Source organism: Hipposideros armiger, unplaced genomic scaffold (assembly GCF_001890085.2).
Source record: "Hipposideros armiger isolate ML-2016 unplaced genomic scaffold, ASM189008v1 scaffold_81, whole genome shotgun sequence".
NCBI classification, from domain to species: Eukaryota; Metazoa; Chordata; class Mammalia; order Chiroptera; family Hipposideridae; genus Hipposideros; species Hipposideros armiger.
In genome coordinates this window covers 3,793,207-3,808,608 of record NW_017731431.1, presented here as the reverse complement: position 1 = coordinate 3,808,608, position 15,402 = coordinate 3,793,207, and positions in this window count along the sequence as shown.

Here is a 15,402-nt window from a genome sequence, read left to right as displayed (position 1 = left end):
TGGAAATCAGTATGGAGGTACCTCAAAAATCTGAAAATGGAACTACCTTATGATCCATGAGTTTTTAAAGAGCAGTGTAACAACTGGCAAAGCATTATGGAGTTATTGTAAAATCTGTACAAAGAAGACAAATAATAATTACTGTATTTTACCATGTATAATGTGCACTTTTTGGACCAAATTTGCGAGATAAAAATAAGGATGCACATTATACAAGAGTAGCACTAATTTCGTATCTATATAGATGTTTGTAATTCTTTTATTTATGATTATGAGCTAAAAATGTAACTCTAGAAATCAATAACGATATCCATATGCAATATAATACCCTGGAATATGATAATCAGTTTTGTTGAACTTACAACGAACTTGCAGCATTGAAGCATTCTTGGCCTTCTATGATGTGTAAATATCATAAATTTGTTACCGGTACATACATTTTCTTGTACCTGGTACCTGTTTGTGTGTTTTGTAATTATTTATTACATAAAATCTCTTGTACCATAATATGTTAAGAAATAAATGCTAAAATTCCTTTATGATACAAAAAACAAGTACCTAAAGGTAAAAAAAATAAAATTTTGAATTAAAAAATTAAAATGAAAGTTTTTTTTTCCCTGAAAGCTTGGGTCAAAAACATGGGTGCACCTGTATTTCTGAAGCTGATGTTGAATAATATTGTATGTCAACTATAATTATATATACATATAGTCACTGGACATGGAGTAGAGAGTGGGAATGGAGTCAATGGAATTGTAATAGATAAGCATGATATCGGGGGGGAGGGCAATAAAGGGGGAGAGGGTGGTGTTACTTTGTGAGGGTGAAAAGGATAACTATTGCATTGTTCTGTACACCTGAAACTAAAAATAAAAAAAATAAAATAAAATAAAATAAAAATAAGCAGAAAAAAAAAGAAAATGTAAGTTTGTGTATAACACTTATATACCCTTTTAATGTAGCAGAGTTTAGACAAATATGTTAATAGGCAATTGACCCACCAAAATGATTTAAAGTAATTGTGTTTTTATGGCATCTATTTTAAACAGACTCCTGTAACGAAGTCAATAAAATAAAACAATGTACCTTCATTCCTGGTAACCCTGGTGGTCCCTAAAAAAGAAAAGGTTGGTATTAGTTTTGTTTTTTTCAAAACATCATTAGCATTAAGATATAAGTGTAAAACAAGGAAAGAAAAAGAAATGGAATGAAAAGAGAGAAATGATAACTAAAGAAATGCTAACTGAGTTAAATATCCCCATACTCACAGGATTTCCAGAGAATCCAGGCAAACCTGGGGGCCCCAGAGGCCCTCGTTCACCCTGAGGGGAAAGCAGACATCATTTATGAGTACAGTGTAAGGCAAACATGACCTCATCCCAGAAGCTCTCATCAGCTACTCTGTCTTATCCTTCAGGGATACCTCACTTGTTGGTCAAAATTATTTCCTAAAAAGTGTTACAAGCTATATGGCTGAGTGCTACTTCACGATAGAAGAAACATATTTGAGAATATGATTAGTAGGGACAAGGATTAATAATAGCATTTTCTTATTTAATTTAGTAATAGATTATAGGTAAGAAACATAGGGTTTAAAAAGTTTTTAGGGTAAAATTATACAAAAAAAAAGAAAGGCACGATTATGTCATTCTTGAACGTTAAATATGGGAAAGTTATATTTGCTAATCAAATAAAGAAAGCTTTAAGACAAGTCACTTCCAATTGTGGCAAGTAAAACGATGATCACAGAAAAAAACCCCAGAAAACAAAAAACATGGGTGCGCATTATACCCGGCAAAATACGATCAATATACAACCCTGTTTTACTGTAGCTGTGGAAAATAGTTGATGGAGCAGTATGGAAGTATCATGGAATTCATTATATTATACCGATCACACAAGGCGAGGCATTTCGAGGTAGTTCTTCACTCTGGAGATTGTCTTTTTTACAGCGATAAAACAGAATAATCTCTATACCTCACATCGGCTACCACCATCGCCAGACAGCAGAGCTGTGCAGGGCAGGCAGGGCAGAGGGGAAAGAGAAAGCAGTGACTCTGGCTGGCAGTTAGTACGCTGAAGAGAACGAGGCCTCTGCAGCTTTCAACACGGGCATGATCTTGATTTCTCCTGCATGCCCTTTCAGTGCCCCTGGCACACTTTTTGCATTGTACCTGATGAGGTAGACCCAATTTTAGGTACTGATCTAGGTTTGTGCTCAAAGGACTCACTGCCTAATCTCATCCTGTCTGATCCCATGACTTTGGGTTGTATATCCTTCCTGTTTACAGGCCTTGTTTTTGCTGTGAGGACCCAGCTGTACTCTCTTCTGTGGTTTACGGACACGCTTCTCACTCCAGCCTGGATTGCTTGCGCACGTTCCTGATGAACGAGACACTCATCGCTCCTGGTGCTCATTTTTCCCTCGGGTTGGTTCAGACTTGCAGAACTGCCAAAGCCGAGCTCACTCTTCTAGCCTCGCTTCTAAAGAGGCACGTTCAGCAGCTGATAAGAATAACAATACTGAGAACTCAGAGTTTTATTTGCTTAGATTTAGTTTGAACTTTGAGCAACTGCAAAAAAATAAAAAAATAAATAAAAGAAAGAAAAAAAATTTCTTTAATTTATGTAAACTTTGGCTGCTCAGAAGAACCTAGTCATTGAGGCCACACACGGCAAGGGATATAATAAAGGATATGAAAAAAAACAAGCAGAACCGAGCTCTCCAGTCTAACACCGTGTTTCTCTGTGAGGTATGAGGCCCATAGAATGAGCAGCTGAGTCTCCGTGTAAAAACGGTGACCCACTGATGGTTCTTCGAGGGTCAGGTGCTGAACTGATAGTGCTCACCCATCTCTCATGTGGTACACAGACCTGACCACTGCTGTCCTTTCTCGTTCTCCCATCACTGATGGACTTTTCTCATCCTAGTGACCTCCCTGATACTCTAATTTCTGGTTTTCTACCCTGCCTATGCTGCTGTAAGTGAAGTATTGCCTATAGCCCTGAGGCCTTTTCCCAGGCGTGGTTCACCCATCAGGCTGTGCATATCTAGTCAGACAACTAAAGAGAAGACAGGCAGAAACTGTCCTTTAACTCATTAATAATTAATGATTTTATAAGTTCTTTAATCACGAGGATGGATATTATTAGATATACATATATATTCTTTGTGTTGTGTGTTGTCTTTGTTGGTATGTTTGCTTAAGTTGACGCTTCGTAAAATGTACATAATTTATTTTACAGTGTAACTTTTATTCTCAGCTACACCATTTGCCCACTTTATGCAGTTTTCAATGAACATAATCTATTAAGAATAGTTAAAACAAGGGAGCGATCTGAACTGGGCAGAGACCATTATATTATTGTAATCACAATTCCAATGTTGATCAGAAAAAGACAAGATAAACTGCCCTCTCTCAGCTTGCTGCCTTAACAAGGCCTCATCTTGTTGGTGCTCTTCTTCCCGGTTTCCGAATACGAGCAGTCAGGATTTTTTTTTCTTTCAATAATTGTCACATTACAAGATTCATTTGTTGAATGAGTAAATTGAGCAATGGTATGGATATGTAACCCCAACCTGTGTGTGTGTGTGTGTGTGTGTGTGTGTGTGTGTAAATATTGGTTAGAAATTTATTTAGATGCCGCATTTATCGTTCTTTTTTAAAGATTTGTATCAAGTTTATATACAATATACAGCATTCAACTCGATCAATTTTGGCAGTTGTTTATATCCATAAAGTCACCTCCGCAATTAGATATAGAACATTTATGTCATCCACAATAGATTTTTTTGTCCCATTGCCCCACTGCAGAACATTCTTCCTGCTACCTTGACTCCAGACAAGAATTGATCTGTTTTTTTGTTTTGTTTGATTTTTGTTTGCTTTTTTCATTGTAGATTAGCAAACACTTTTAAGAATTTTATATAAATAGATTCATGGAATATATACTCTTTACTTCTTTCACCCAAGATAAGTATTTGGAGTTGAATCATGCTGTTATGTTTAGGAATAGCCCCTTTCTTTCAATTGGTCAGTAACCATTGTATGAAAATGTCACATTTTCATACAATGCTCAGGTATTGGTTGACATTTGTGTTGTTTTCAGATTTTGAGTATTGTGAATAAAGGTGTCACGTATATTTGTGAGGACATACATTTTTATTTCTTTGTGAAAATACCTATGAGGGGACTAGCTGGGTCATACAACATGCAGATGCTTAACGTTTTGCAAAACTGACAGTTTTCCAAAGTGGTTTTACCATGTTAGATTCCTGTTAGCAATATATGAGAGTCCCAGTTGCTTTGACATGGAACCTCATCAACTCTTAAATACTATAGAAAAACCACAAGCAGCTTTTTTGATTGTTTATATGGGAAATATCTATCAGTGTTTACTGTACTAGAAACTAAAACTGAGGAATTTAAAAACATATATTAATTTACATAAAATTAATAATATTTTTACAAAATATCTACATATTTCAAAATAAAAATTGAAAACAAGGCATTATCTTACATTTTAAAGTAATCTCTATAATGTCAGTTTTAATGGAAGACAGCCAGATACTAATATCTGCTTTTGCCATATTACAGATCATTTGTCTCCTGGAAAATGCCATTATACACTTATGAGAGCATGACAGTGAAAAAGGCAGCTGACTTATTATTATTAGAAAAATAATTTTAATTCAATCTTAGACCACATTTTGAGAACTGCTTCTCTATTCTTTTTTTTTTCAATCTACGTCTATTCTTTTGTAAATGACACATGTTGTCTTGATTAACATAACTTTATAGTAAGCTTTAAAATCAGTTGGTGTAAATCCTTCAATTTTATTATTTTTTAAAAATTGTTTTGGCTATTCTAGGTCTTTGCATTTCCACATACATTTTAAAATCAGCTGATCAATGTCTACCAAAAAGCCTGCTAGAATTTTCACTGGGATTATGTTTAATTATAGATCAATTTGTGGAGAACTGACACCTTAAAAATATTAGTTTTCTAATCCATGAACATAGTATATCTCTTTCTTTATTAAGCTGTTATGTAATTTCTCTCAGCAATGTCTTATAGTTTAGAGTGAGGACATATTACACATATTTTGTTAAAATTATTCCCAAGTATATTATTTTGTGTTTTTTAAAATTTCTTCTAATTGTTTGTTACAAGTATATAAAATTCAATTTAGTTTATTTATATTAACAATGTATACTGAGACATTGATAAAATTATTTATTTTTAGACTATTTTACTAACAATAAACAATTACAGTCATTAACGATACAGACTTATAATTATGTTTTTCTAAGAAATGTATCCCTTTATCATTATAAAATATTCTCTTTATCATTGGCGATACTGTCTTTAAATCAATTTTATCTCATATTGATATAGCTTTTTCACCCCCCTTATATTTACTATCTTCATATATGTTTTTTAAAAATCCATTTATTTTTAACCTATGGATTTCTTTAATTTGAAAGTGTGTCTCTTGTAAATAGCATATAGTTGCTTTTTTTGCCCACTCTGGTAATATCTGTGTTTTAATTGGAGTGTTTAATTCACTAGTACTTTTCAAACTTTGATTTCTAATTAATTTTAGACTTAGAAACGTAGCAAAAAAAAGATTCAAAGAAATTTAATGGCTCTTGTATACTCTTCACCCATTTTCCTCTAATAGTAACATTTTATATAGATAATATCATAACACAAACTAAGAAATTAGCATTGATGCAATACTAATTTACAAACTTAATTGGGTTTCACAAGTTTTTCCACTAACATATTTTTCTGTTCAGGATCCACTCAGTGATCCTATATCACATTTAGTTGTCGGTCACCTTTGTCTACTACAACCTGTGACAGTTCTGTAGTCTTTTATCTCTCATGACCTATTCACTTTTGAATAGTACTAGTTAGCTTTTTTGTAAAAGGCCCTTAATTTTGGTTTCCCTGATGTTTTCTCATATTAAATTGAGATTGTACATTTTAGGCAAGAGTATTACAGAAGTGACTTGATCTTTGCATTGTATCATGTCAGGGGATACATGATGCTGATATATCTTATAATGTTAACCTTGATAACTTGATTAAGTTAGTGTCTGCTGGGTTTAACTACTGTAAAGTTATTTTTGTTTTCATTTGCAATTCATAAATATTTTGGAGGGTATGCTATTATTTAATGTAACTATTGAAATGACTAGATATATGTCTACTATCTTATTATTTGCTATTTTCCCTTTTTGTTTGTTTCTTTTTATTTTGGATTACTTCAATACTTTTTATTCCATATACTTATCTTTCTTGGGCTTTTTTTCCCCTTGGTGTGTCAACACCAGCATTTGGTATTGTCAGTGTTCTGGACTTTGGTTATTCAAATAGGCATGTAGTGGTATGTCATTGTTGTTTTCATTTGTATTTTTCTAATGACACATAATGTGGAGTATCTTTTCATGTATTTATTTGTCATATGTATTTTTTTTTGATGAGGCTTCTGTTTAGATCTTTTGCCCATTTTTAATTAGATTGTTTGCTTCCTTCTTTGTTGAGTTAAATATTGTATTTTTTAATTCTAAAATTTTATCAGATTTATTTTTGCATTTGTATTTCTACACAAATAGAATGAAATTTTATATCCACCCATTACAAGCATATTTTTCTTTACCTCAATGGGCATATTTATAATAACTGCTATAATAATCTGAGAATTTCAACATCTGGATCATCTTTCAATTGGCTTCTACTCATTTTTTTCTTGCTTGAGACTATGTTACACTTTCCTAGCTCTTTCAATATAGAATAATTATGCACAGTGTCCTGGATGTTAGGCAGATTATGTTTTGGTTTCTCTGGATTCTTCTGTATTTCTTCAAAAAGTGCTACTGTTCTATTTTTAAAAGCAATTATATTGTTTAGACGCAAACTTCGAACTCTGTCCTACTTGTGGTGGGCAGCAGCTTTGATCATCAGTTCTTTTCTTTCCTGGACTCCCCCTTACTCTCTGGTGGCCCTGGTTGCCTCATGTCCCTTCTTCTGGCTTGACTAGCCAGAAACATGGTGGATTTTATAATAGAGTTTCAGCCACTCTTCTCCACTGACATAATTGTGACTGCCCTCAGGGCAAAGCCACAAAAACACTCAATGCCAGTCACTTTCTGCAAGTTTCAATTCCTCTGTGCATTCCAACTGCTTTGTTCACTTTCCAGAGCCCTAGAATGTTTTGTTTTTTGTTTGCTTTTCTCTGCTTTGTTTGTTTCCCCCCCCCCTGAATCTATAGTTATTATCTACAAGACTGCAGGAAGTTTGATGTTACAAGCTTATTCCTCCATAAAAGTAGCAGAGCCTTAGACTATTTAATTCTCGATGACGCACATGTATCTTACTCAAAGAAGTAAAGGAATGCTTTGAAGAGCTGAAATGTTCTACTGCTTGGCATCTGAATACGATTATATTTCTATAAATGGACATTGACTATTTCTAGCAAGTGAATGCAGTTGATAGTCATCTTAATTTGGGAAGATTATTCTGTAAAACAAAGCTCCAAGGAGCAAAAAAAAAAAAAAAATAGAGCAGTGTGAGAATGAGGACTTTTTGCTTGGCAATGTATAATTTGAATAATCTCTTATGTTTGATGAAATGAGAGATGATATAGTTAAGTGACTCTGATCTAAATAGCCTTCCAAGTTTTTTATATGTTGTCCCATTCTATTTCTTTTCTTATATGAATAACCATTTGAATCTAAGATGCTTCTATTGGTGACTAAAACTGAGGAGGCAGCACTGTGTAGTGGATAAGAACAGATTTTTATATAAAACCACAATTTCACTGCTTCCTAGTTTTATGACCCTAGGTAAGTTACCTGATTAATTTCCTATGTAGCAATTTTCCCATCTTTAAAATGGTGATAATAGTGTTACTTGTCCAATAAGATCCTTATGAAAAAATTAATATGTATTCAGATTTTAGAAGGCACTTGGTATATAAAAATCTCTTGGCACAAAAATAAAATTAAAATTATTTATTATTATTTTTATCCTTAAAAACATCAGGTTTATTGCTATGTTTTTAAAATTTCAAATAGGCAAAGGGACTTATGGAGAAGGGCACAAATAGAGAGAATGATAATACTCATAATAAACCTCCCACATTTAGCTCTTGGTGGGGGCAAATTTATCATTATTTAAGTTTAGTCCTAGAACTTCTCTTTTTCCTATATTATTTTACATACTTTTAGTTTTAAGATGTTGGTCCCTTTGCCTGGAATTGGCTCCTTTCTCTTCTCTGTCTGGAAAACACCTTTGAAGTACATCCTTTTAAAAATTCCCCAGTCATTTCTTAACACCATAGTTCAAATGACCCCTAGAAGGTAGAATAATGTAGGAAATAAACATTTTAGAGTTAGGCAGATTTTTGGGTATCAACTTTGTCATTCCTAAAATGTGGACAGGCTCCTTAACAGGTCGAGGCTTATTCTCATCTAAAAATGAGGGGCAGACTGTCCATCAAAAAGGAAGACGGCGAAGATGAAATAAGATGGCATTTGTGGAGTGCTTAGTCAGGGTCTGCAACAGATTAAATAGCCAATAACAATGAATTTTCTTCTCTTTTCTCATGTCCTTCTGCTGTGAATGAAGTCTTCCCAAACACTGCCAGGAAGATCACATCTGTCCCTCCTCTAGCGTGTCATTCAAACTCCTCATTGTACTCCATCAATATGTCTTTCTTCACCATTGTGTTTACTCCTCCTTGAGGGCAGAGACCTACATGTCTTGTATCTATCCATGCACCTACCTAAGCACCTGGGCCACTGTCAACAGTCTAAATGTTTGCTTAGAGAATTAATAAAACTACCATTAACTTGGATTTCATTTGAATCTATACTTTTCATGTACCAATTAAAACACTCTGAGAGTTGATCAAAGCACGTTTAAATCAAATGCTATATTGTACAGGGAAACAAATGTGAGCACTTTTCTTTTGTCTCATTCTTACTTTTAGTTAAGGTAAATAAAAACATCCCCATGACCAGAAATCCTCAGGAATAATTCCTCTTGACTGCAGTAAGTACCTACTTTTGAGGAACAGAAAGCTGATGAGCTACTGGCTTCCCTGCTGCTAAATTCATCTAACAAGGCACTCCTGATGTGTTCTGATTTTAAGGCCAATGGGAACTGTATAGATTGGTTTGCTGCTCTCTTTCCTGAAAAGAGAGGACTTTGAGTTGTGCATGTTTATATTGGTAAATAGATTCTGGTGTGAAATGGGAATCCAAGAATCAAGCCTCAGGCATCATAAGCGGTAATAAAGTGAATTTGTAGGCATATTGCTTTTGGTGCTTCTAGGACAAGGTCTGCATAGCTGAAGTCAGGCTGAAAAATCAGCAGCCATCTGTACCTCTGGACCTTGTAGCTAAGACATGAAATGACCTTTCCTTTGTTTTGAACAAGATAGTCTGAGAGACATTGGGCTCTTTCAATGAATTAATGTCTTTGGATATGTTTTGTTGTTGGGGATTGAAACAATAGTATCACAAATGCCTAAAACAGATTGGGGCAAACCTTGCCAAATACTGATCACAACCATAATGGCCTTTTATTTGTATGTATATAGAAGAGGTAGCTGAACATAAAAGGGTTAGGCCTGCTCCTGAAGAAGTCAGACAAATGCTACAGGCTGAGAAAAAACAGCATGATGACTGAAGTCCAATTGCTACATTCCACATCAAGGAAAGCGGTATGCAAATGAAATGGATAGAAGTGACACAAAAGAAGGAAATCAAATTTAAGACTGGGACAAAGATGCAAGAGCACATCCAGCTGTAATATGTGAATTAATTCTCCAAAATTAGATAGACACATTTCATCGTAGGTTACTGAAAGCACGGAAAGATAGGATCACAGAAACATCATCATTACTCTGTTAGGAATTATGAAAAGTTAGAAAGATATGACCCAATTAAGAAAGTTGTTAAATTAAGAAGATAAGGTGAATCATAGAAGCCACAGCTTACAAACATTGATGATAGTGTTTGGCAGTATTCTATTCTTCACTATTAATCAGATGGTTACTAATCTCTCTAAGAAAAAGAAAGCAACCATTAGAAACCATTATGGGTGTATTACAAACATTTTATTATTAGACCAAAATAATTCTGTTGGCATGGGGCATCTTTTCTTTAGTGGTGTGGAAACTTTTCTCCATAATGTGCTAATGGACAAATTATCATGTTGAAGATAGGGCACTGAATTTGTAGCCAGCACCACAATACTTAATAACATTTAGAAATAGCAACATACTTGTTAAGAGCAAGGGATCTGAGATCAGATAGACCTGGGTTTTAATTCTGTATGATACTTAATCTCTGTGACCTTGAAGAATGTACTTAAAGTTACTAAGTCTTAAAAATGGAGATAACAATAGTAGCAAGCTCCTAGAGTTGTTACAGAAGATTAAACGTGGCTGGCATATAGTAGAAACACAATACATACAAAAGGTGCCAAATAAATATATACACATTTTAAGAAAGGAAAAGTGTATTAAAATTATTACTCAATATACACACATAACAAAAGATGAATACAAGTCATGTTTGACTTCTGCAATTACAAGAGGTACTCAAAGTGGTTACCATCAGCGCCCAGACACTTCTGATTATGGCAAACTACTGCTTGAGCAATGTTGACGAAAGTGTCCACTTGTATACATTTTTTTGGCACCCCTGGTATTTAGCTAAGATGGGTCATGTGGTAGGAGCACACATTACTGTGACGGCACACAGGAGAGCAACTAATCTGTGAGTGGAGCAGAAGTCAGAATCGGCCAGGGAAGAAGTACAAGGATTACATGTACACAGAGCTGATGCATTTCTCAACTGGGAATAGGGGTTACAATTTTAGCTTGGAGAAAAGAAATAGCTGGGAAGATAAGAGGGTGGTGATGGATGAGTATGGGCAAGGAAGCAAGGGTCAGTTCACAATGGTTACTACGTGACATATTCAGGGTTTTGAAGTTATGCTAAGCATACGCTATTAGAAGGTGGTTAAGGGGGACAACTTGAAATAGTAAAGACAATTAAAATGTTAACTTATTCTAAGCACCTACCCCAATGTTCTAGGTACTTGGAAAGATTTTAATAATAATGCATTAACTATAAAGTGGCTAGTAGATTAAAATGTAATAGCTATACTACTTCTTCACTGAAACCAATATATAGTATACTTAAATATACTCAGTAAATCAAGAAACAGTTATTTCTGATAACTTTAAAAGAATTCACTTTTGGTATTATATCCAGTTTCATTTTTGTTTATGGATCTTACTTTTTCCAAATGTAAATGATGGCGTTTGGTCAAATTCCTGCAAGAGAGTGTGCACATGACATGGATCTGAATTGTATGCACACAATTATATGATAGACTGAAAAGAGAATTAGACATTAGTGATTTTTAAGAAAGACCACTAATGCAAGACAAAATCCAATTGTCTTGAGGGTTTTTTTTTTTGCTTTTTTTTTTTTCTCTTCAAAGGGAGGCTTTGAATTCTAGGACCTTCTTTGAATCCCTTTAAGATGGCATCAAAATTTAAAGCCGTTGGTTTCCATCTTGCAAGGAACTGAGTTCTTTAAACTTTGAGAATGAAAGCAAAGAAAAGAAGCGATATTAATCTTCTCATTTGGGGAATTTTTGTGTATTACGATATCTTTTTTGGGCAATATCTGAATGAATACATTATTAGAAGAAATTGTTCATGACCTTGATGATGGTATGAATGGACTATAGCTGAAATAGTAACATGAAAATGGGGGCCAGTTAAATTATCTCTATGTCTATACTTAGGATTTATTCTTTCCCCTTCCTTGACTTGCATAGCCTGTCTTTCTGAAACTGGAAAGTAATGCACTGGAAGGAATATATTTGAATTTATTTTAATTCCAAATTTTTATACCCCAAATCAGCTTCTCAATAATAAAGTTCATGTACCAAGGGTACAGTGAAATCTTCATCTATTCCTTCAACTGAAATAAAAGACTGTAACTGCTTACCATGTGTTTATCATAGCGGTGATTTTTTAATTGTCTTTACTACTATTTATATTTTGTCATTTAGTCCTAAATTTAAGGGTTTTAAAGTCTAACATTTATAAATTAAATATTAAGTTCTGGAGCTAAAAAAAAAAAACCTCCTTAGTTTTTATTCTTACCTTTTCAAGTTGTGACTTTCAGTGAATACCCTTTCTGAGCTCTAATTCTTCCCCTATAACATAGACCCTGGATATGGACTTAGGCTTGGAGTCTGAGAACCCTGGTTCACATCCCTAAGGGGTAGTTGTGTTGTCTGTAATGGTTTAAGTGTGATTTTAAGGGTTAAATGGCCTAATGGAATACATTTAATAGCACATAGTGAAAGCTCAATGAAATGATACAATAATAATAACAAGTGCTCATCTTACATTCCAAGTTAAAAGTGCAGATTTGAGGGCCAGCCGAGTGGCTCAGTTGGTTAATTGCTCACTCAAGAGTTTGAGCTCTGAGCAACAGCGGTTCGAGTCCTGGCCCAAGCTGAGCAGCCGCTGAGATGCCAACAGGTGGCAGGATGGCTCAGCTTAAAAAAAAAAAAAAGGTGCAGATTTGAGAGTTGTATAAAATATGCAGTAGCAAGATAGTATGTACCAGAAAAATACTCAAAGAGAGAAGGTGATAAATAAATATTTGATGAATTAATGGGTAAAAATCAAATATACTAAAAATTGGACAGTATTCACCTTCTTTGCTCAGAATATGGTAAGGGGTAATAGTAATTTTCAAAACTTCAAAAATCTCAGTTCAACACCTGATGTTATATGACTTGAAGAAAAAAGAAAGACATCTTCCAAGACTCAGTTTCCTTGTCTGTAAAATGACTATAATAGTACACTTTATGGGATTATTGTTTTGAATACTATAACATTATTACTCACAGATTTTCTGGGAAAAATGCTAACGGCAGTTGGATGTCTTTGAACTATTACTTTAAAACACTAAACATATTATTAAGGGTAGAAATTATTTATGAAGTTTTTCAAGTTTTATAAAGGCTTCGAATTAGACTAATCAGCCATTTTGTAGTTAAAGCGTTTTTGAGGAGAATACGGTCAGTTGTTGCTCGTTCTGAAGTACGGTCATGTGCTGCATAACGACGTCTCAGTCAATGATGGACCACATATATGATGGTGGTCTCATAAGATTATGATGCAGCTGAATTGCCTGTAAGGAATGGAAGGACATCTGGTTCAGGAGAATTTTTCTTTATCTCTGACGGGAACAATATCTGTGGAGCTTGAAAATAGATTCCTCTCACAGCACCTCAATTTTGAGTGTGTCCCAATCAGTCAGCCACTGAACTGTTTCAGCACAGAGGGGCCTGTCCCCCCAGCACCACATATTCAGAGGGTGCTACTACCCTCCCAGATTTAGCATGAAGGGCTTCAGAGTACATTGCTGTAAATTGTTTCCTGAGAACCTAAGATCCTGTATAAGGACACAGGTCCACAGGAGCTACCTACCTTAACAAATATTAAATGTCATTTCTATTTTAGTAAGAGCTTCCTGTGACAGCATGGAGTCAGCCTGTCCCTGTACTTTGGAAATATTTTCAGGTCGTAATGATGTAAAGCATGGGTAAGTTTTATTTCTTCCATCAATTCAATGCCAGAGAGAGCCCTTTGTGCCAGATAGGGTCAATGGAAATACAACGAATTTCCCAAGTCAAAACACTGAGCCCTCAGTGTCCACCCTCTCCATGTTAAACAGGCTTTTTTTTTTTTAAATACCACGAAGTTCCTTCATCTGACCACTGCTCCAACATGCAATAGCCAACACTACCTTGCCATGACAGTGCCCTATGTTCCTCTATCTCTCCACCTGGATTCCTTATCCCTTCAGATCCTCAGGCCACTTTTCTCTCCCTCCTGATAGTCCCTGTTAAGGTGATATACACCTTACCTGGCCAGTTTCTCCTCAATATTTCCAATCCATTCAGCTCACATCCCTGTTCGTGGAGCAGCATGGACAGCTCTGATATTCTATTTCTGGTCATTTCAGAAGGAAGCCAGGGGAGGGCTTGTGGGACAGTGTTTATAAAGTCTGCAGTCATGTACAGTCATGTCTTGGGCCTCACATTCACTCATCACTCACCCACTAACCCACCCAGAGCAACTTCCAGTCCTGCAAGCCCCATTCATGGTAAGCGCCCTCCCTATACAGGTGTACCATTTTTAAAAAACCTTTTATACTATATTTTACTGTACCTTTTCTATGTTGAGATATGTTTAGATGCAATGATACCATTGTGTTACAACTGCCTACAGTATTCAGTACAGTAATAGGTAGTACAGGATTATAGCCTAGCAGCTACAGGTTGTACTACATAGTCTAGGTGTGTAGCGGGCTATGTCATCTAGGTTTGTATAAGTGCATTATGATGTTCACACGATGATGAAATCACCTAAAAATGCATTTCTTTGAGCAAATCCCCATTGTTAAGTGAGCATGGCTGTATTAGGGATTATATGCAAATGACTTGCTTTCTGAGAATTCTAGAGTAAGTTAGAGGTGTACACACCTCTCAACTTCATACTGCAACCAGACATGGTTCTGAATACAATATTTATTACAACACTGAGGATTTAATCCCACCATTAATAGGACTAAGTACTATATAACCCACGTGGCATTCTTAAGTGTATATTCACAATACAACCACAAAGCTGAGGGTGGGCATAGACTTATGGATGAGTTGTCTCAGGGTTGATGAGCCCTGGATTACATTATAGCATCCCACCCTTGGCACACCAGCCTTTCACCCAACAGCTGCCAGCTGGGGTCTGGTTCACTGCTGTTCTCCAGTGGTCTATGCTGTTTCTCACCCAACTGATCAAGGATTAATTAGGCTTTTTTCTCTGAGGTTTAAGTGGCTATCACTAGGCCAAAATTACAATTGCTTCATTGAGTCCTCCCATGAGATCCAATACTGAACACAAAAACATTTATTGCATTTCATCGAAGACTTCAGTTTGTCTCCAACTGTGCACACACTCAAAATAAAGGACAACAAGTGCTTTATATTCCTCCATGTTGTCCTTTGTTTGCCCCTGAAATCGGCGGAAATCAATGAGCAAACAACCTAATGAATATTTACTGAAAGCCTAGTTTGCGCGAGACCTGTGCTAGTATTTTTCATGAATTGTTTTGAAATTATTATAATATTCATTTTAAGTTTGGATTATTCTTTTAAGGATTCCGGTTGATAGGCTATTTGAGCAGTTTTCATAAACTGGAGTTATGCATTTGGGTGTTGGCAGAGAGCCTTATTGTTTCACAGTTTTGATGTGTATACCGAATAGGTCAGTGAGCCAGCTGT